The sequence below is a fragment of the Nylanderia fulva genome, unplaced genomic scaffold (genome assembly GCF_048542155.1).
Source record: "Nylanderia fulva isolate GAGA-0341 unplaced genomic scaffold, ASM4854215v1 Scaffold16, whole genome shotgun sequence".
In the NCBI taxonomy this organism is placed as follows: domain Eukaryota; kingdom Metazoa; phylum Arthropoda; class Insecta; order Hymenoptera; family Formicidae; genus Nylanderia; species Nylanderia fulva.
In genome coordinates, this window is record NW_028189835.1 from 1,535,460 (window position 1) to 1,558,313 (window position 22,854).

The window sequence follows — 22,854 nt, forward strand, 5'->3', positions numbered from 1 at the left end:
TCTTTTAACATAAAATCGAAGAACGACGCATAGCAGGCGCTTGTGTTGTTCTAATAGTGTAAAAAGAAATGAAACTGATAGCTGAAATACAAGTTTGAATTAATATTTGTGTCATTGTTAATTCTAATTTTTCAAATAATAATTATACGTCAAGAACGCTAAAATTTTGTGAAAATCTTTCTTAACATATATTTTTCTATAAATTTTTCGTTTATTTCTATTTATACAATACTGTTATGTTACATTTTTTTTTTTTTTATAAATTTGCTTGTGTGTCTATAGTACACGCATTTTTTAAATAAAAATAAAACTGAACGTTGTTAAAATATCAAACACAAATTCGAGGTACGTGCGATCGCGTGGAAAGTTACCGTAATTATTTCACGCAAGAAAAGATTCGGCCAATCCAGCGATTTCGTGATTAATTTCGGTATCCCTCTTTGAAATTACCCTGATGATGTGCTTCATAACTTAGGCTACCTTTTCTCTTCGCTGCTGCTGCTGCTACTTAACAATGTGCACGTATAATGAGAGCTGTTATTAACTTAGCTCGCAATATTTTTTACATATTTAATACGCATAATTTTATTACGCAGCGTACTGTAAAAGCATTTACAAAACTGCTCATCGACGATAGTAAATTTGATTACAAAATTAGACTAATTAATAATTGTGTATATATATTCAGAGCGCGCAATTTACTCGAAGAGATTCGATCGAAGATAAAATTTGTCCCTTCTCTCGCCCCAAACCCTCTTGCTTAAAAATTCTTATAAATAAGATCCGCGAGCGCATTACTTACCTGCTTCAAATGCTGTCTATCGGTCTAACGACACGTACAACGGCGTGTCCGACCAACAAATAATAGGTTGGCCATCGCGATATGAAATATGATTACTCCGGTTCGGTGTACGGATCGCATTGGTCAGCCGCGTTGGAGTTTTCAGCATGTCGGTTTGTCAGGGCGTGCCAGGGTCCATGGATGGATCGGTAACACGTTCAGAATTTTCAACCGTGTCGCGCATCCAACGAGAGATAGAAACGGAGAGGGAGAGAGAAAGAGGAAAAAACAGCGAGAGGAACGGAGAAAGAGGATAAACGTGAAAGGGTGCGAGATGAAGAGAGAAAGGGAGCAAGAGAGAGAGAGAGAGAGAGAGAGAGGGAGAGTAGAGAAGTGATACGAGCAGGCTTCGTGCGCACAGCACACGGAGTGTACACACAGCACGAACTTGTTCGGGTTGGGATAGAATAGGATAGGTGGGGCCGTTATTAATCTGGTGTCGAGTTGAGCACAAAGTTATATAGGAGCTCAGGAAATGAAACACGAGAAACCTCCCTCTCTGCCTCCCGCGGCCTTTCCCCTCCCCCGCCATGTCCACCTACTTCACCACTCTCTCATCTCTCCTCCTCTTTCCAACACCATCCGAGAGAGAGTCTCCGCATCCCCCTTTCTGTCCCTGCAGTCCCTACGCCCAACTTTGAATGTATTACCGGACCACCACTAAACCTCCCCCCTATCCTCCCCCTTTATCCCTTCCAGTCTCCGGTCAGATGGAGATATAACGATCACCGGCACATGAGCCATGGGCCCGCGGAGACATGCATATTTATGTCGCCTGCCTGTATTCTAAGGCCGTCGGTGACACTCGGCTTGTCCTTCCTGAACTCTTCCGCCGCGCGCAAACAATGGTAGTTGTGCAACTGTCGCGGTCAATGTGCTTGGTACAGATCTAGAAGCAGTTGCTCCGATTAATACTCGATGCGTTATCAACTGTTGTACCACATAGAGATTATGGCGTGACAAATTTCTTTATAACAATTCAAACATATATAAGACGTATGTAGGTATCGACAAAAGTTATTTTCAAACGCATATAAGGCACGAAGAACACGAAGGGTAGATAAACAGGTTCCTCGCTGTTAATTAATTCACCATTTTGCCCCTAATTACGGTTAATAAAAGATTAATAAATCGCTCGAGGAAAAGTCATGAAATATGAACGCGTGGGTTGTCACTCAGGGCTTTCAGGGAGTTCTTTCGATACTATACGTACTAGGCGCGTAGGGTAGAGCAATGAAATTAATCGGTTTTACACCGGCGTGGCGAGGGGGTTGGACTTGGAAACGTTGTTGGCAGTCGGGGCCGCGGGCGGAGAAAAAGCGAGAGGGGTGTCCATGATTAAAATCGCATCAGACCGTCCTTGATGCACGAAATGCCCGCGTTACTGTGCCTCTCGAGTAGCCGACGTGATCGGTGTACATGTACGCGCGCGTGCGTGTATGTGTTCTACACCAAGTCCGCCAGTGTTATCTCTCCCATGCTTTCGTCCCTCTGTCCGCCTTATTTCCAGTCCACTCCGTGCCAGCCGTCACAAAAACACGAAGCTTCGTTTGCCGCTGATGGGCTTATAATTGCGGAAATAACGTTGCCCGCTATGGCCGCCACGGTGGTGGCATGAGCGCGACTCGCATGCGTCTATTTTGTCTTCCAGACTGGATTGTCATCTCCTCTTTTTATAGCCGCGCATGTAACGTAATGTCAGCGAGCCCCCGAGAAGCGCTTAACTATCGGTAAAGATCCCCGTTGCCCCGAGTAATTCTCGCATTTCCGAGGAAAGCGCTTTTTAATGTCCGAACGATCGTCTGAAATTTAATGCATGGGGGTTAGTCGAGCAGCGATCGTGACGTACCGGCGCAGTTGATCGCGCTTTTTCCCATGGGGTGGCAAGAAAGACGGGGCGGAGGCGGGAGAGTGAAAGGCGCGTGTTCGGAGACCGAAAGAAGAAGGAGAACAGGGGGGAAGGAACAGAGTGAAGACAAATGCGAGGGCCATCAGAGCACCAAGCCATTTCTGCCTCATTGTGGACTCCATTTGCGACTCTTAGATTGTCGGTGAAATATCTCGCCGCGGTGATGGAAAAATCGCTAACGTAGGGAACTGGCAAAATAAAACTAGCGGCATTTCTCACTAGTACGGACTTGGAGTTCCTGCTATCCGACACGGTAAAGAGAGTATCGTGGCAAAAACCGAAAGACGATAGAGTGGCCCGGAATACAACTTAACCGAGAAAAGTCCGAGGGAAAACACTTTGAAGAGATAGCTGTTGATAGTTTCATGTGTGTATTTGCTTTAAGCGCGATAAATATTTTCCACCATTCGCTTTTTTATTCTCGAATTTATTCTCGATTTCGTCAACACGCAGTGTCATTTTTCTTTTTCGTTATTTCATATATATTTTATATAGGATAGATTAATAGATTCGTAGAGTCGATTAATAGTACATAAAATATGATATATAATATAATAAATATATAGAGATTCGTAAAAACGTACATCAAAAATCTATTTTTATGAAATATCTTGACATATCCATACATTTATTTAGGATAAAAAAAACTGTAGCATTTCCGTTGAATTGAATATGTACAAATTATAAGGAATATTTTCATTTCGGGACGCGCGCTGTAAAGTTTCGAATATACGAAGGGAGAAGAGAGTACTAGTAATAGATGACAACGTAGAAAGAAGCAAGCGGCACATTTCTACTAGCACGATATAAAGAGACTTTTTTCACTTGGTGATGGATCGCTCGTGGCCGAACTGGTGTAACAGAAAGAAGAGAAGAAGAAATCACGAACGCGAACGAAGGTTCCCTATGGGGATGTGGTGGCGTCATTAGGCTGGTCCGAGCGAGCTAATGCACCATCCGTCGGATTTCGCTGGAGGCCTTTGGAAAAACCGAGTGAGGTCAGCATGTAAGTCCAGCATGAAGAACGATGAGCGCGTAAATGGCGTCTGTAAGAGTTGCCAGACTTGGAGATTCCTCTACGATTCCTCCATATTGTAAGAAAATCTATAATTTTAGAACGTAATTAAAATAGGAAAGCAGAAGAAATGACATTGTAAAATACATCAATAAAATAGATACAGATTAAATTCAATATTGCGTACTTTATATGCAAACTTCCCTCTGACACGAAGCCTGAGAATTTATTTCATAATAAGTACACATAGTCTAAAAAACATTATATTTTCGTTAAGATGCAAACGCGTTATCTACAGCGAGATTTCAACGCGTGGATGCTGGTTTTCCTTTGACAACAGGACGATGAGCGAAAGCGCGAGCTATGCCCGGTCGAAAGAAGAAGATAACGGAATGAATGAAGAAGAAAGGAGGAAAAAGATGATCAGGGTTGCGCAGGGGGTTAAGCGCTATACGAAGGGATACGAGGAGGAAAGTGTAATCCCAAACGATCAGCGTGCGGCAGATTCGGCCTTAATGAGCTCCCACAATGATAAATGATACCGTGGGCCGCGCCTCTCTCTTACCGCGTTTATCCACCAGTCGGAATAGGGTGTATCCTTGTACGGGGTACAGGTCGGCGGCACGTACACGGTTCCTCTGCGCCTGTACCAACGTACGACGGCATCCATCCTACCAGCGAGGAGCTCCGATCTCTCTCTCTCTCTATCCTTCTTTCTTTCTCTCGTTATCTTCATTTCTTCCTCTTCTCTTCTCTCGTTCGCGTTCTCTCCGCGCCACGTGAAGCCTTCATCTCCGCCTACGATTCCTCAAACTCGGCCTCGGGATTGACCACTGCGAAGGAATTCAAAATGGCAACCTTAGGCTTGGCCGAATCTGTCTCGTGTGAGTGACAACTATCCATCCTTCTGGACGTTTCAATCGGGATATCGCGTGGGAATCTAGGTGGAATCGCTAGGTGGAATTTTCGAAGAAACCTGCGTGCTTGTAGATCGAGCAGGGGAAGGTTTTCTATAATTTTTGACGTTTATCTGCAAGTCATATTTTTATTTTATGACATGGATATTTTTGGATAAAAAATATACATGCGATATGTGATGGATTATTGCTATATTTTTCTTCTCGCGGAAACTTTTTTTTGATTAATAATTAATATTTGATTTCTATGCTACTTGTGACAATTTTGACAGCAAACGAATTGTAAGATTAAATTGCCATGGAAAAAAAACTTTTTTTACGTCAAAGATATCACGCTTACGTAGGCTTGTCACTTCTCCAAAGCTATTTATCATGCTCATCCTTTTCCCGAAGGTCGAAGCGCTTGTAGCTATTAATAGTCCACTTCCGAACTGACGACGAGTTATCCATTTTCGAGACATTTCAATTTTCAGGTAGCCCTTCGGCCAGTTAGGAGGTAAAGATAGAGATCAATTTACTCCTTTAAAATCATGCGTTTCAAGGTCACGAAAAGTCCGAAGAGACATGCCGAAGTCTTCCTGAAATCTTACCTGAACAGCTTGTAATATTAACAAGTGTCAGTGAGACAAGATAAAGTCGGCTTCTTTGTGTTTCTTAAAATTCTTATAAAATGTTATACTCTATTATATATATAATATTTTGTTTCAAATTATATATTAATTTTATTATAATGGGATTATTATATCGAATTATTAATATTAATAAATGTAAATTTTTTACAATCATATAAAATTGAAGTATTTGAGATTATGTTTAGAGATATGTCAAATAATCTAGATCCGTTCTCATTAAATCGTATTAACGCTCTTCTTATTTCGGAAACTACATTCCGAGGATCAATCTGGCGCAGCTGCTGTCGATGACTAGCTGACAGGTGATTTCGTCTCGGTGAAAGAAGATGATTGCCTCATTACAGTAACTAACTATAAGCGGATAATATTCCGCAAAGTTGCTCTCTTTTCTTTTACTACCCGTGCAATAATTATATACAAGCAGTAAAGTAAGTGAGTTGTCAAGTGTATAAAACTGGAATACGCGCTTGTCGAGGACTGAAATCTCCTTATCGGGATCTTGATGAGCGCACTTATATTTCTCGCAATTTATGCGCATCGTCTTATTATTTCCGAATAGCATCGTTGCGTTATCACGTATCTTATTGTTATCATCGTATTATCTAATTAACAACCATCCGTTGTCATTAGCATCTCAATGTTGCGCCGACGTCTGCTCTTACGTCAGAAGATACTTGACGAAAAAAATGCATTGCCAGATTTATTTAGCGATAATGAATAATTCAATTACGGCACTCGCAAAGATTCGTCCGAGGCGATTAAAAAATAAATTAAAATACACGCGAAAGGGAGAGAACGGGGATGGAATAAAATCTCGAGTCACGTTGACGAGATTCTGGGACACTCGAAGGAGAAAATCAGTAGAAAAGGCGAGCGCAATTTCCGACGTATCCCCGACTGCAAACTGACTATGTATGTACAAAGAATCTTTTCGTTCCTGTGAATGCCGTGCATTAATCAAGCGCCGCGGGCCGCCTGACGTCTTAATCTGCTTAATCCTGGCCTACGCAACATCCTGCATCACGCCCACGATTCTATGTATGTACTAAACGCCAGGTACGTTCGCGACGCGGCCTTTGTCAGGGGTACTCCCGAGATTCTCTCTTGTCGTGGGATCGTGGTTGTAACAACGTGCGCGGTAACGGGACTCCAACGGTGGGTACAAAGTTGCAAGGCGGATGAGTAATCGGCGCGATATCGATATTCGCGAGGAATGGAACGGCCGCGGAGAGTATATTTGCATTGCGAGGAGAAGAGAAACAGTTATATCCCACGTGCGGCGAGATTCGAGGAGAGGGATTAAAAATGCGCGCGCCTTCTTCCGATATTTCGCGGTAATGAACTCGGCCGCGACGTGAGATTAATATATGTAAAAGGAGAAATAAAAATAAATTTCGATCGAATATTATATGCTAATATTTATATGTATACGTATATATGCGAGGAAACTGACACGAGACGCTGTTCATAAACGATCTTTTACTGGAAGTGGACATAGGTAATTAATGAATGTCTCCGCTTGAATAAGCGTGTTCGTATGTGCGTTAACGAGCACAGAATTTGAATGCTTAATTAAAGGGCCCTTTAGGAGAATCGTCACGTAATGAAGATAATTCAATGATCCGGGTGGAATAAAACATAAGAAAGAGGAAAAGTGGAAAAGAAGGGCGCGAAAGATCGAACGAGGCCTAATCTTACATGACCGACATCGTTTTTTCGTGGGTGTCGTGCTTTCACTTCAAGGCAGGTTGACTGCAGGAGGCGATTGGTTCTCGCAGGGCTCCTCCCAGAAGCCATTAGGAGCCGAAACGGAGAAACAGCATTAATTTTAAAACCAATCCTGGAAGAGAAATCGGGCATTCGCCGCCATTCGTGCGAGTCCACGATGAGGAGAAAATCTTCCAAAAGAAGAGCCGCCTTAATTGCTCGATCGTTTTATCTCTCGCCTTTCGGAAACAAGCGATTTACCTCGGTTAGAAAATTAGAGCATCTCTAATTTACAAAGTTTCGTTATTTTATCAGTCATCGATCATTTGACAGAAGCATATTAGATGAGAAGTGCTACTTATCGAGGAAAACATTGATTTATTCATATCCTCTTATCAAATATTTATAATCAAGAAAGTAAAGTCAAATAAAATTAAGTCCACAATCGTTGGTTTCGTATAGAATCGTGCCCTTCAACTTTTGTACTGTGTGACATTGTCGGAAATATTACCGCAGTGTTTCTCTCTTTGAATAAGGAATTTTTGATATTGTCATTAAACATAATAGCAGGCTATAGATGTGTATCATCGATTTCCATCAATATTCACGCATTCAGCTAGTTACCACTTTAATAACCGGTAAGGCCGATCGTGAAATATTTAAGAAGCAACGGGGAAAATCGATGATGGAGGAAAAGGAAGCGTATAGTCGAGTACAAGAGAGATGAGGAGGGATAAGGAACAGAGACGTGGAATAAGAAGAGAGTAAGGTTTAGGTAGCTACTCTCGGGTTGAAACGGAGGGAGCCGCCTCGTGTTTGTGCTCTCGCCGGGGAGCACAAAGAGAAATGGCGAGGTATTTATCAGTGCTCACCCCCTCTATACCCTTTTGTCCCCTTTTCCATCGGCTCTCCGTTTCTCTCTCCCCGATCTTGTCGTTCTCGTCCGCCTCTCTCTCTCTCTCTCTCTCTCTCTCTCTCTCTTCTCTACTATTACCTTGCCTTCCATTCTACATCCAAATCCATTCGCCTGGCTGCCAAACCCCTCTCTTTCCTCTCTTCCGTAAGCTCTCTGATGCCCTTTCGCGCACCACATATATGAGTACTCCATCTTCTCCTACAGAGGACTTTGACAGCTGTCTAATTCACGTTTCACATACGGTTACCTGGGATTTCCTCGTGTGTTTCCCCGCGGGCGAACCTCGGACGTATTTCGTTGTGCTACACACATTCGAAAAAAAAAGATGAGTTACAAACTTATTTTTGAAACAAAAAACTTTCGTACATTTTTCGGCTACGTTCCACCTCGCATCAGAGAAATTTTGAATCATAGCTGCGTGACACTGCCGCAGCCATTTCAAAGGAGCAATGGATTTGTACTTGAAGCAGCTATTTTAACTTGTACATCCATCAGCTTTACATTTTCCCCTCATTGGAAGAAATCCAAGAGAGGGAGAGAGAGAGAGAAACAGGGAGGGAGATATTTATACTTTTAAAAAATATAATATTCGTGTCTGTATAAGAAGAAGTTACAATCCATTTATAATTATAAATATATAATAAGATTTTTTTCGTTCGAGTCAAAACTTTGCAAAATTATAATAAAAAAATACTTGATCAATAAAAGCGATTATAGGTCACCGTTAGTTTGCAATCTCTCGTAGAAGTGTCTTTCAACAGCAGGCATTTTCATGAGTGATTTAAGATAAATACAGTCACCCAAATCAATGGGGGGCGCGAGTCAAAATATATAGTATCCAATCGAAATGGCGATGGATAATACACCGTGAAATTTATATTTGCTCTCTAAAGAATGGAGAACCTTCAGATACCTGGCGAAGATAAAAAAATGACCTCTCGATCCTGTAGAATACATTCTGTTAGTCGTGGCATCGACAATTTTGATTCGTCACAAGTTCGCCGAGTAAAAAGATGGAACAAAGAAAAGGGACGGAGGGAAACCGGTATTTTTAAATCACCCTTTTTTAAAGGGCGATTCGCTAAATCGACTTTGCCGTTCTACTGTAATTTCTTATCCCTCCCGCATTGAAAGCTCCCGGTTTTCTTATGGGGTGTGTACGCCACCCCACTTCGCTCGAAACTTTTCTCGACCCCTGGTCCGATCTCAGCGCCAACGAAGGGTCTTATCGGTTTCGATTATTGTTTGTTATCAGCATTTAAACATTTATGGTTCCCGGCTTTGTTGAAAATGCCCCCGAAAATAAATTGAGCGAGCCATTGTGCTTTCACGAGACATTGTTCGTTCTCCGTAAGTGTCGCGATTATTCAATACTGCATAATAAAAATGTCTGCCTTATTCTCGAAGAAATAATTGTCCACGTGTGATGAATTAAATTGCTACTGGATAATTAAAAAAAAAAAAAAATACAAATATTGAAACGTCCATCGTGTTTGATGTGATGGATCTTATCGTCACAAAAGTATGTCCAAAGAATATCGTAAAATCGCGTGGCGCTTATTTGCAGCGACATTAGCGGGCCCATGCGCGAGTCAAAACATTACCCAAAGTTTTTGGGAAGAGGTGGAGAAGACTAATAATCTCGAAATAATGTAAGCATAATAAATGGCCGGGCATTAGCGAAGCGCTCGGCAGCCGGCTCATATTTTCGGTGGCGCTGGCTTTGACGTAACATTACTCCAAAGTGCGTTACATATTACTACCATATATATGTATTTGTATTTTCGCGCGTGTAAGCTACGCAACATATTCTTCCAACAAGTCGTTCCAACGTGGGGGGATATTATATTCTGTTGCCCGCTTCCTTCCTCCATGGCGTTTAACTAACGAATATCTTTTAACCGGAATGCACAAATGTGCTCCTTCGATTTAAATAAAACCACTTAATTTGATCTCCCCTTTCTCTCTTTTGTATAAAATATGTATGTATAGTTTTGCTAAAATAAAATAAAATTTTAAAAGAGAGACAACCTTCTTTTCTATTTAATCGAGAAGCAATGTTTTATATATAATACATTATTCAATAAACGATAAAATATACATACCGATTGAATAGTTCTTTTAGGATGACGTAAAGGCGTTGCTATTTCCAACGTAGGAAATCCGTTGATTATGAATTTCGTGGCAGCGAGTTAATCTTTGCCAGGCGCACTTGCGCGTTTTTCAAAATGCAGCTTCTCGCGATTCATCCGTCACATACGGTTACCTTTAAAACTTACTTAATTGTCCGTAATTAATGTGCCTGTAATCAGTTAATAATTATATACTCTTAACGAATTATACAAGCAGGAAATTATTTCTAGCAGCGCGGGTAATTATGCTAGGAATTTCTTATGCCTTAATTGATTCACGGAACTAAAGAAGCACTCATGGTTTATATACCATATCGCGGAATCAAGCATTAAAAATTATTGCCCGGATTGATTACTTCCGGGTTGTTACAAAACGCAGATTTTTCTTTTGTCTTGTCCACACTCTACGGTCTTCTCATTTTACCAAACATAAAAAAACCATTGAGTTATCTCTATCCTCACTTTTTTTACATAACTCTGATTATTTTTATTTGTTATATATAAATTAATCAGTATTATTAAATTTTCATATAAGAAACAACGAAGATATATATGCATGTATCATTTAATCACATCGGACGTTTTCTTAAATCCACATTTTTTCCATACAAAGAAAATCATGTATACTGGATATTCTAGAAGATTGAAGAAAGAGAGAGGGAAAGGAAAAAAAGGAAAAAGATTTTCTCCTGAAGAGCCACGTTTGCATTCCGCACGCGACTTCTTCGGGCAGTCGAAGGAAAATAAGAACGGCGAGGAAGAAGAAGAAGAAGAAGAAGAAGAAGACGACGAGAAGGAGGAGAAGGAAGAAGGGAAGGCAACGGGGCACGCAGTCAACGACTACAGAGACTATCCGAGGTGCTGGTTGACAGCAACAAATGCCTCGGTGCAGGCAAGACGGGGAGCTCGCGCCCGGGACGCCGGTTGCAGGACCGGCTTGAGATATTACCAGGCAGATGCGGTCGCGCGCTGATCAAAGAAACGCTCCTCACTGAGAGAGATTAAATGGATGCTGGTGCGCGCCGGCAACCACCACAACGTGGCTACAAATAATAAGTCGAGAAGAGCGAGAGAGAGAGAGAAGAAGAAGGTAGAGAAGGGATTCTCTCTCCGCTCGCAGCCTAACTCGGACTTGATACATTCCCATCTCGAGGAGCGCTGCTCCTGTTGTGCTGGCCCGTAACTCTCACCCATGTCACGTCATAACATCATTACGCCCGCGATTGGTCATGAACGAATGATTGGCCGTGCGTTTTATGCCCGCGCGACGAGATGTCGGATCCGGAGAAGAGCACGTGTGTAGGATCAGATTTTTGCCGATCCTTTATCTTTGAGGAAGGCTATCGCGGTACGCAAAGGCAGCTTCTATCTATGGGAATTATTTCTCACGTTTAAGGACTTTGGATTTTCGTCCGTTTATCAATCCTCGTTACACCGTTCCAGGAATATTCTTCGGTTTTTTCGAAAAAAAAAAATATATATATATATATCTGTTTCGGAGAAACGCGAGAACGCAATATTCTATCGTCGATCGAATCGAGACGCGGATAACCCGGGAATAAGGCTCGAGGAATACCTACGTGGTGGAGGCAATACGATATTCTCCTCGCTTAAAATTCAATTAATTTGGCGGCGATGATTATCTAGTAGAGAATAATGAGAATGCATCTCAACAAGTGTTATCACCGTCGGATCTCCCTGACATTCCCCTTATTTAGGAGATAACGACGGCTGTTCGCTACAGTCACTCTTCTTGAATGGTGTTGTCATTCGTCGCTTACTCCCTACCGTTGTCTGAGCTTCTAGAGGGTCTCTAGATGCCGAGTAAACTAGCCAATGAGAGAGGCCGTCGTGATATTCTCCTCGCTTTCTTCCACCTACACCGCTATTTCTCTTACACCACCGTTTTATGCCTCTTTCTCTCTCTCTCTCTCTCTCTCTCCCCCTCTTTTCCACCCTGCCTGCACCTTCGAGCTGGGTTTCTCGCGATGAGATATGACTGCCACATTATCACCTGATTATGTTATCACTTTGCATCGCCCGTTCTTTTACCGCTGGCTAAGGGTACCGTCCATCACTACTATGAGGACCTGTCGTTAGTAAACGCAGATTAGGGGACACGATTTTTAATCATATTTGAATTTTTACCCATTATATTTTTATTTTTGCAATTTTTAATATTCAGGAAATATCAATCATACCATTATTTTCCAAAGGCATTTCATTTTCACATCGAGAAGAAAAGGCTAATTAATAATAATAACGCGATATACACGTATTCGATGAAACATAATCAGGTGTAATTAATTCTGATCGCAGAACGAAGAGGAAAATTTCCAACTATGAAATGATTACATTTCGTCGTTGGATTCTTCCGCACTTTTTTAAACCCGGCGTTATTAAAATTCGCGAAATTTAACGCTTCGAAAGCGCGACGGATATTCGCCGCGGATTATAAGCGGGAATATAAGCATAGGCAGTATAACTGGATCCCTGGTATAGACATAGTCGGGGTAGTAGACAGTTGAGAGGCGAGAGGCACCGCTGCGGGACCATCAGGTCGCCCACAGCTCATCGCCGAGCGATCACATCTCATCGCCTCGCACCATCGCGGACTATTACAAACAGAGTCCCCCTTCCACAACCGGCTCCCAATTCCGTCGGTGCTCTCTCTTTCTCCGTACCTCTTGTTCCGGGCCCGGTGTTTCAACCCCATCGCGATTTCCACCTTCCCGGTCCGACGTATCACTGACGCTCTATCAACATATCCGACCGCTTAGCACCTACTTCCCAGGAGTGCGATACCGCTCGTAACTCATTTGAATTACACATTTCCCTCAGTCCTGCGAAATAATACGTACGGATCCAGCGGAGAGCATAGCCGCGAGAATGCAAATGGTATCAGGGCCGGGGCTCTCTCTCTCTCGTCCCACTTGTAATCACCGATTCGTGTGAATCCGCGCAATTTTAATCGGGCCCGAGCGAGCGGGCGATATGATACTGTACCCCTCGGATCTGATCGAGCAAGATCCGCGAACGAATGTAACGAGCGTGTATGATTAAGCTGTAATTGAATCGGCGTTTCGATACTTTACATCGAATTCCTGGAAAATTGACTGCTGCATACTTTCTCATTTGGCTTCTGGTATAAGCGCGTATCTGAGAAAGGTTTGTAGAGTGGTTCTAAGGTAAGAACAATTTCAACGAATTTTTTATTCAAGCGAGGTAATTGCTAGCGCAGTTTACTGCTCGTGTATCAAAGTTGTCTACATGATAATAAGACAATTGCATAAATGGATGTTTGCGCAATTACAAGTATTCTATATTATATTTGATATTTGGAATATTCATATTATAGATGTAGAAGATTTTTATATTCTCTTCTAAATTATAAATATTATAATATTGTAAAATCTGAAGAATTCTAAACAATTCATTCGTTAGGATATATTGTAATTGCAATATTGCATAGTAAACACTATATAATATAATTTCTATAATATTATATTCTATAAAAATATTCTACAATATTATGGAATATTTATTATTATATTATTACAGAATATATATATATATATATAATATAGAAATGATATTTTCTAGCTGCAGTACGTTTAATGAAGAAATATGTAAAATTGTCGCGAAGAAAAAGTGTTCATACAGCAGAAATACATTTGAAAGGATAGAAAGGGTATCGATCATTAATGTCGCAGAGGTAGAAGCTGGCACATTAGAGATTCTACGAATCTACGTAGAAACTTTGTATCCTCGGGAGTATTGGTAACGTCGCTCGATCAAGAAACAGAACCGCGAAGGATATGTGAAAAGTGGTTTCTCGGGATTCTGCTGTCTACGGCTCCCTGGCGCCTCGCTTTGCTAATCGCGGCCCATTAAAACGCCCTTCTTCCTTTCCTGAGCCATGAGTTTACCAGAGAGAAGCGCCGCCGCTTCTCCCCGCAAATTTTCTCGCCTTAATCTTGTCTGTAATGTCCTAACTTTCTAAACCTCAAAGACCAGACGAACTTTCCCGGGCTCGTAATAATGGGAGAGAATCGGGCAAGTAAGGTACTCTCATTTCTTGCAACAGTTCACGGTTATTGGTTTCTCGTTGTATATCTAATCGTTCGGTAATCGTTCGCCAGAATCTTAATCGTGGAAAAAAATAATGCGCAATATGAGACTCGCGGATTACGCGGTGAATAAAATGGAGTAAATTTGCGATAAGTTGCACAATGATTTTTTTTTATTTAATAGACCCTAATGACGACTAATCGAGACACGGAAAAATTGAGTAACACCTGAGTCGTCGTTAAACGTCATCGTATCGCGTGAAAGTTTGCTCCCTGAGAAAAATGTGGAATAACTTTGGTATCGATCGTTATGGTGAATATTACACTGCGTAAAACTATCAGCTAAAAGGTTCTCTTCCTTAATTCCAAAGTTTCGGTATTCAAGAATTTCGGCGATCATCGAGCAGTGTTAAGCCGCATAATTCGATAAAATAAAGGGAGATCGGCGAGAGATCGGGAGAGGCTTACGAGGACCAATTTCCTACGGCAAGAATTTCCCTAATTATTATTGACCATTAAGGCGATGAGCGTTATTATTTTAACGTCCGCGTCTGCCGACCGACCTGCCTCGGCTAATTTGCCTCCGTGAAATCGATTGTACCGCGTGCGTTTGCACGTTCATAAATAATCAGAGCGTGCTTATGGGATGAAAGATCGCGCGGCCGCAACGTTAAGCGTTATCCATCCGATTATTAAAATAAGTTCACCTTCTTCGCGCTCCTCCAAAGAATATGAATTCAACGAACGTATCGATTGTATCACTTGTATCGATCTCAAGACTCTCTCGAGTTTCTCGAAAACAGAAGAAGCGCGTATCTCCTATTTATTTTCGCATTTCTTCTTTACACGATGAAATTGTAATCTCTTCAGGTATATTTCATAGTCGAGGACGACCAACAAACATATCCGATATCTATTAACGGAATAATCCGACAAATGCAAAGCATTCGCGCGCACGATTCGATATATCGATCGTTATCAAACGCTCGCGTAATCATGCGACAGCTCTCATTAACCACCCACCGATACTGACACTATTCGTGACAGCGTTTTACCAGCCATAGGAACCGGCTGAAACGCTGATAGCAGTTTCACGCTTTGTCCAACAGATGGCCATCGATTTAAACCGTCGTCGTTTTCAACCCCTAAGCCACCCATCCGTTAGCGGCCTGTGTCCTTCCTCCGGGTCTTCATCCTGCGGACGTCCTCATTGGATGTGCGCTGGATGAATTACCGACGCGACGCAAAGATGAGGGGATAAACTTCATGGCCCCTCGTCTAAATAAGTATATACCGCATTACGCCCTCTCTCCCGCTTTCCCACGCGATTTTCTGCGGCGAAGAAATCTTTTTTTCAATCTTACGTCTTCTCATCTATGTATATAGCTCCGCTTCATATTAATCACACGCACATAAATATAAACGTGTTACTTGGATAATCTTGCGATGCTATCGAATATATGACACTAATCTTACGAGAAAGACGCTGTATTTTGTAGGAGAAAAGTTTGATTTTCCTCAAAATATTGCTTATATATTTTTTAAATGTGTATTCCGCAGCTTCTTCTCAACCTTTTTTACGTTTATTAATAAATAAATGCTACATGGTTGGATCGTTTTATTTATGTACGTATCGCATTTGATTTATCGATAAGACACTTTATATTATAAATTAATAAAGTGTTGGAACAATTTTTAGATATTAAAGTTATGCTCTTTTTGCAGGAAATATATATATTTCACCACAATCTACACTTAATTCCTCTCGACCAATTATCCTATGGTTGGGATCTCAGAAATTCTTCTTGTTCCTTCTCTTGACATCCCCTGTAAAGAAATAGGCGAGAAAAATATTGGTCCGAAAGTCGGCTGAATCGGGAATATCATAGGATTCAAATTCCTTAGTTTCCAAATTTTCTTTCTTTCTTAATCGTTTGGCTCTATTGGTCGAGAGGAATAAAGTGTAGATTGTGGTTTAAAAATTAAAGAGCTGACTTAAAAATATTCTTATTATATATATTTCATTTATAATATTGTTTTATACGAGTATGTATCGAATTAAAAGTTTTATCGAAACATTAGATTTTAATTCTCTTATACGATGAGAGAGAAATACTATTCTCTCGTACATTAAATATTCCGAAAGTCAGATCTCAGATCGAGGGAACAATACGACGGCGAATTTCTTTGAAGATTCACCGAAAGCCAAAGACTTTAACTCCTCCCTCCAAGGCGCTAGACCGCATGATTGCCGTAATTTTGACTCATTACAATTACGCTAATGCCCGGCTATCAATTAGCGGAGGCTAAAGAGGTTCGCATTAAATATAATAGATAATATCGTCGTCGTTGCGAATCGTTCGTTCGTTTGCTATGCCTGGGGTCAGCGCGGGAATGAACGATGATAGGAACGATGATGACTGCCATGAATTAAGTTTCCACGGTAAATCTTAATGACTAAATTATATACGTCTACAAGAAAGCGGTAGACTTTTGTGTTCCACAGTAGCTGAGAAAATATTGTTTAAATGTCCAAATTATGCCGGCTTACAAACAAAGAAAATATATGTACCTACATGTATAATATATACATATGAACAGCTATCATTCTCACAACTACTTGGAAATGCATTCTTCAAATTAATTTAGCATGTGATCAATTTTTTTATCGATACAACATGTTATTTTGACGAAATAGCAATATCCGAGAAAGAGAAATACGACAACATTTATTTAAGTATATATTGATTAAAAAGAAGAAACAGAATATAAATCTTTTATTCATAAATTAATTAAATTGATATTGAAATGTTGAGACGTAAATAACGGAATTCTGCGTTGCACTAACCATTAATTCTCGGTATGTATGAATGACAGGCCGAGTATCAGAGAAGATATTCTTTTTACCGCACACACAGTCGGAAGATAAACGGAGAAAGAGAGAGAGAGAGAGAGAGAGAGAGAGAGAGAGAGGGTTCAACGCGCGCGCGTTTCAAAGCACGTGCTATAATTCCATTCGGGCCGGAGATCTCGTCTCCGAAGTATAGTAGTAGTAGTAGTGACGGCTGTGGATGTGAACTTGATTTTCCTTGACTTGCCCGCATCTCTTTTTGCCCTCGCCCGCTCGCATCTGCGATCGTGCATTCTTAAACTTTATCTTCCGACCTGTAGGCTTTTTACCGCGCTTATTTCGCGCCTTATAAATATATAAAACAATCGCGATATGCTTCCTCTTTGCTTTAATAATTGACGAATACCGTACAATGTTTCAGATTGAATATACAGGCCGTATTCAATCATTTACCTACTCGTATAAATGCCTCGGATGACATTAATTCAGGCACTAAACGTTATTCCTCCGCGTTCTATCATCGACTCATATTTTGATGATTTATTGCCCAACGTATGTGACGCAATACCCCTCTCTTGAACCCATAAGTGCACGTTTAAACGATAAATCTTGGCAGTCAGGGTGGAAGGCCCTTTTCAGGTTTCCAGGTACGGTGCAGATTCGTGTCACTTGCTTATCGATATACACCTTCTTAGATATATTCTATTTGTCGAATGATATTAAATTCACAAAATATGTATATAAAATTATATTGTAATTATATGTACATATAACGATTACTTTTCTAGATTTCATATAATTCTGTAATACAGTCTTACATCTGACGTTAACAGAAAAAAGAAATTAATCGACTGTCGGAAGAAGAAAAACCCTCTACAATTATTTAATACATTCTATTTAATATACTATTTAATGGTATGAAAATTTGTAAAGCGCTTTACGTTGCACGCAATTGTTAATTTTACGGTTTGTATCTGTCAATTGCTAATTAGCGTCGCTGCAACAATCGATAATACCGCGATAAATTTGTGGCTTTGTACGACTGGAGTATAAGCCAATTGATTCTTTCTACGCTAACAAACAATGTGACAAATACATCGCTAAAACATTAATCAATAAGCCATAAATTTGTTCCGCTCTTCAAATAATAACCGCGATATATTTTTAGCTAAACACATATACGTGGGAAATAATATTCAAAGCGGGAAGAATTTTTCTTCAGCCGAATATAAATATTACGTTTAATTTCTAATTATCTCTTGTAAGATCAATTCTCTGCTCGAATCGTTTTTACACATCGCGTAGAATATAGATTTATTTTTCTTATATATACAGCACCCTTCGCAAATTTAAAAACACCTTACATTTTACAGTTAAACAATGGCATGGCAGCGATCTGTCATAAATATAACGTCGTTTAAATATTTTATGTTTATTTTACGATTTATTCGTACAAAAAATCTGTACGGATCTGTCAAAAGAATCTTCTTAATTTAAGAGAAAAATTCTGGAAAGAAATATTTTTTAATTAAATATTCGTAACATGGAAGAATACCTATATACTTAATGAGATGTTTTTATCAGTATATTATTTGAAATATTATTAATCGTGATAACAAAAAACAGCCTAATAAATGCACATTTATTATTTATCGCATACAGTACCCTTCACAAGTTTGAAAACACCTTATATTTTACAGTTAAACAATCGCATGGCAGCGATTTGTCATAAATAAAAATGTCATTTAAATTATTTTACGATTTATTCATACAAAAAATCTGTAGAGATCGCTGCCATACAATTGTTTAACTGTAAAATGTTTCCAAACTTGTGGAGGATACTGTATCTATACGTCCGACATATTTTTCATTTGGTCTTCTCGTTCGATGATGCCGCGATTTGACTTCAAGCATCCTGTGTAGGTAGGTATAGATTTTGCCGGGCAAGATTTCCAGTCAGCTCGAAGTCAGGATTGACGCCAGTCGGAGCGATTTATCAGAATAATGCACACGCCATTACCCCCGTGTCCCCACCTTAACCGAGATCTTGATTTCGCGCAAAGTTCCATGTAAGGCTCCGGTTTTCTTTACTTACTCCCTCGTAACTTTCAATCTACGAGCAGCGATATTATTGCACAGATCGCGTCAAAATGTAAAAACACGTGTCTCACATATTTAGGTGGTTTTGCCAAGAATTCTAGAGTAATGCTGTTCTGTCGTAGTGAAAAAATTAAAATGGCGATATAGAAAATAATATATTACTGCTATCAGATATACGTACGTTATGTATCCAATGGAATTAAATCTGTGAAATTTGTCATCAATTTTTCCACTCGCTTTTTTCTTTCTTTATTTATATATACATATTTTAATCTGTTGACATTATTTCTCACAAATTGATTAATTATATTAATATTTAATGTGTTTTAGTTTTAAAAACATATTTTATATACATCATAATTAATGTATATTAAAGTCTCTCTCTAATCTGTGCCATTATTATATACCTGCATATATGTACCTACATATACATGTGTGCGTATGTGTGTTGAAATCTGAACACTCTGGAAAGCAACCAAACAAATGGGGATGTTGTCGTGGACACGGCTACCGTGCATTTGTTTGGTCGTTCCGCATCGACCGGATCATATTAATCTACTGCTAATGAGCAGCCCTGATCAGAGGTAGAGACGCGCGAGTTTTATCTCCAAGATACAGAAAACGCCCTCATTATGAATCAAGTTGAATGTGCCTCGTAGCCGGCTTAATATTTAACGCGTCTCGAATCGCTTCATCACCCCAATATTTTTTCAATCTGAAGATAGGATTAGACTGCGTTTATATAAAAGGCGTTTCGAAGCTGGAATGTGAAGTTACGCGCCGGAAAAAAGACCTTCCTGTTAATGGCAAGTAATTCAATAGAAATCTTCATTATATATTTCGCCTTTGAGGCGATTGATAATTAAAGTTCCAAGATGATTCATCTTCGTTGCGTCTCATAAATACTTATTTCGCGCAATTTTTTACATATAATATAACAAGCTAATTCAACAAGACATTTCAAGATCATATAAAGCAAAAAACAATGTTCAAACAATTTTGCATTTTGCATATAAAACTTGTTATATCTACATACGTCTATTTTTTAATTATGATATCTATTTTGAAGCGATAATTATCGACTGTATTTTTCTACTGATTATATATAATGACAGCTCTTTGTGCTACAGCTAATTAGTTAATAAGCGCTAGAGATTGTTTTAAATAAACCACATTCAGCTTCTAACAAGCTGTTTCATGGCCGATCCGAAATGATTTTTAGCCTCTCTGTCCCCTTTTGCGCGCTTCTCTTTGTTTCTGCGGGACTTTTACACGTGCCGTACCATTAATCGTTCGATTAAGTCGCCTGATAACTCCCTCTCGAGCTCAAATCTTGTTCGCGTACCGCCAGCCGGCGCCATAACTCCCTAGTTGTAAGCCGTATTACAGGCTTTGGAGGAACCGTATAGAGGAAGAGACCCCGGAGGAACTATACGACCGCCTACCTGGAACATCACAGGCGCTTTTTCAAAGCCGCGATTTTTTTTATTTCACTGCAACGCGTGTGTATCGCGAAATTATTCTCGAGGGGTGAAACATTCGAATAACACGAAAGTACACTCTTATAAGATTCAGAAACGACTGGAAAGGTGCTCGTGTTGCTCCAAACTTCATTAAGCTTTTTTAATGTAGATCTGTAGGTTTCTTCTTCTTGAATAAATAAATGCTCAAAAGTGCAAAAATAAATGATACGCGTATCTACACGTGACTATAATTATTAATTTATGGCATATGATTATTTATTAATTAATTATACATTATTATTGTTCCAGATACTTGAAACTGAAGAGGCTAAATTATATAAATAGAACAGAATTAAAAAGAAGAAGAGGAAGAAGAAATAAAGAAGAAAAAGAAGAAGATACTCGAAACCAAAATCTGATGTAATAAATCGAAAAATAAAAAATTAAATTAAAAAAATGTGTCTATTCTATAAATACATTTCTATGCAAACTAGAGATGCTAAATATTGCATTTCCGATAGCTTCGTACAGCAGATCTGAATACCGTGTACGCGAATGTCATCCGGTTGAAAATAGTCCTTTGGAACGGAAGCAACAAATAATCGGTCGAGGTGTGGATTTAAACTGTGCGCGACGTGCACTCGTCATAATGGGGGGGAGGCAGAAAGAAATAGCAGAAGGAAGAGGACGGATGCAGGCGAAGATCGGTAGAGACAGGAAGAGATGGAAATATTCTGGGGAGCGCGCGTTCTCTTCTTACGTGAGTGTATACGTGGACGCGCCCCATATAATCCCGACGATGCCAGTCTTCTCTCTCCGCCTTGGAGATCATCCCTGATCCGCGTCGAGAAGTCATTTTCATGCAAACGCTTATCATTGCGGGAGCACATGTGATTTTCATAAACGTAGAATCAATTTATTTCATAGATCTGTCTCATCAATTTCAGAAACGCGTGTTTCTTCAAGTATTGTGCACATTTATAAGCACATTAATTTAATTTGTCGATAATATTCCTAAAAAAATGTTTACAAGATTTTTATATGACATATGATATGTGATATAAAATTCTTTTAATATAAACGAATTATATAAATTATATAAAACAAACTATAATATATAAACTTTCTTGTTATGTAAAAATCTAGAGATATATATATAAACATGACTTACTATTTATATATGATAAATAATTTATGATTACATGTAAATAATTTTTTTATATATAATTTAAAAAAATAGTTGAAAAAGAACAAAATGATTATATAAAAAATATAAACATTTAATCGCCCCTACGTGCAATTTACAATGTGCCCGACTTTGCCGTCCAAAGCAAACCATATGTCGGACATGTCACTACGATTTATTGCGTTGACACGTGTCTCTGTTGCGTATTTCGTTTTTTCGTAATTCTCCTCTCTCTTAACGACGATTAAAATACACTTTCGAGGATATAGAACGATCGAGTTTCTTGAATTCTTGCGTGTGTGTGTGTTGTTGTTGGTAATATTTATATACAACATTTCTATATTACGAATGAGAGATGTAATAAATATGAATTGTTTCGCGTAATTTGCGCAATCCAAAAATGATATGTAATCTATTTTTGGTTTATATACGTACACAGTGTTTTGTTTGGCTCGAATAAAGAGCGTGATAAATTTGCAAAGAATTTTGCTTAAGCGAAAATGTTGAATTCAAACCGATCATCATCCAACGCTTAATACAAACTTTATAAAATATCTCGCGTAATAAAAAGGACGCAACACACACTCCATTACTGCTCTATTTGCAGCCGTTGGAAAAGGCACGTAAAAAGGAATATCTAACAACCGAGGGTTGAGTAATGGATTATATTCCTTCCTGATCGTGGGTATTAAAAAATGGTAAATGCTCTTAATGACGGCATTAATAATTGTATTCACCGTACTGCCAGTATTGACCTGAAGACACCCATACGTGGCACGCCCGCAGAATACCCTTGTAACGATCCGGTTCGCATTCATCTGGGCGGAGAGAGATCGTTTGTGAATGAGCGAACATTCAATGGCCGCACTTTTGATCTCGGCGTTATTAATTATCCGCAAGTAGCTGCGAACGTTTGGATCCTTTTTTCCCTCCGCTCGCCTAGAATTTCGTAAATCATCTAAACTCACCCGATTCCTCTTGATGGGTTCATCGGCACCAACCGATCTCGAGACTCGTGTCTGCGCTCTCGTTTACATAAATAAAAAAAGATATTAGTACAAAATATCTAAATAAACACATTCGAACAAGCTCTTTCTCCCGTGCTCTCGTTATTA

At 39.6% G+C, this 22,854-nt stretch overlaps 1 protein-coding gene and 1 long non-coding RNA gene across 2 annotated transcripts in view; one reads left to right on the top strand and one right to left on the bottom strand.

Moving 5' to 3' along the window:
- Positions 1–20,962, top strand: part of Antp (homeotic protein antennapedia) — a 237,807-nt gene extending 216,845 nt beyond the window's left edge. Inside the window, exon 6 of the transcript XR_014924274.1 lies at positions 20,863–20,962. The gene's annotated coding sequence lies outside the window, so the exon portion shown is untranslated. The remainder of the gene's footprint in view (positions 1–20,862) is intronic.
- On the bottom strand, positions 3,406–8,398 carry LOC114940475 (uncharacterized). The gene is made up of 4 exons (XR_003821459.2): positions 8,304–8,398; positions 8,016–8,239; positions 4,331–4,598; positions 3,406–3,854 (listed from the first exon to the last, which is right to left on the bottom strand). It is a non-coding gene; the product is annotated as an uncharacterized LOC114940475 (long non-coding RNA).
- Positions 20,963–22,854: the final 1,892 nt, after the last annotated feature.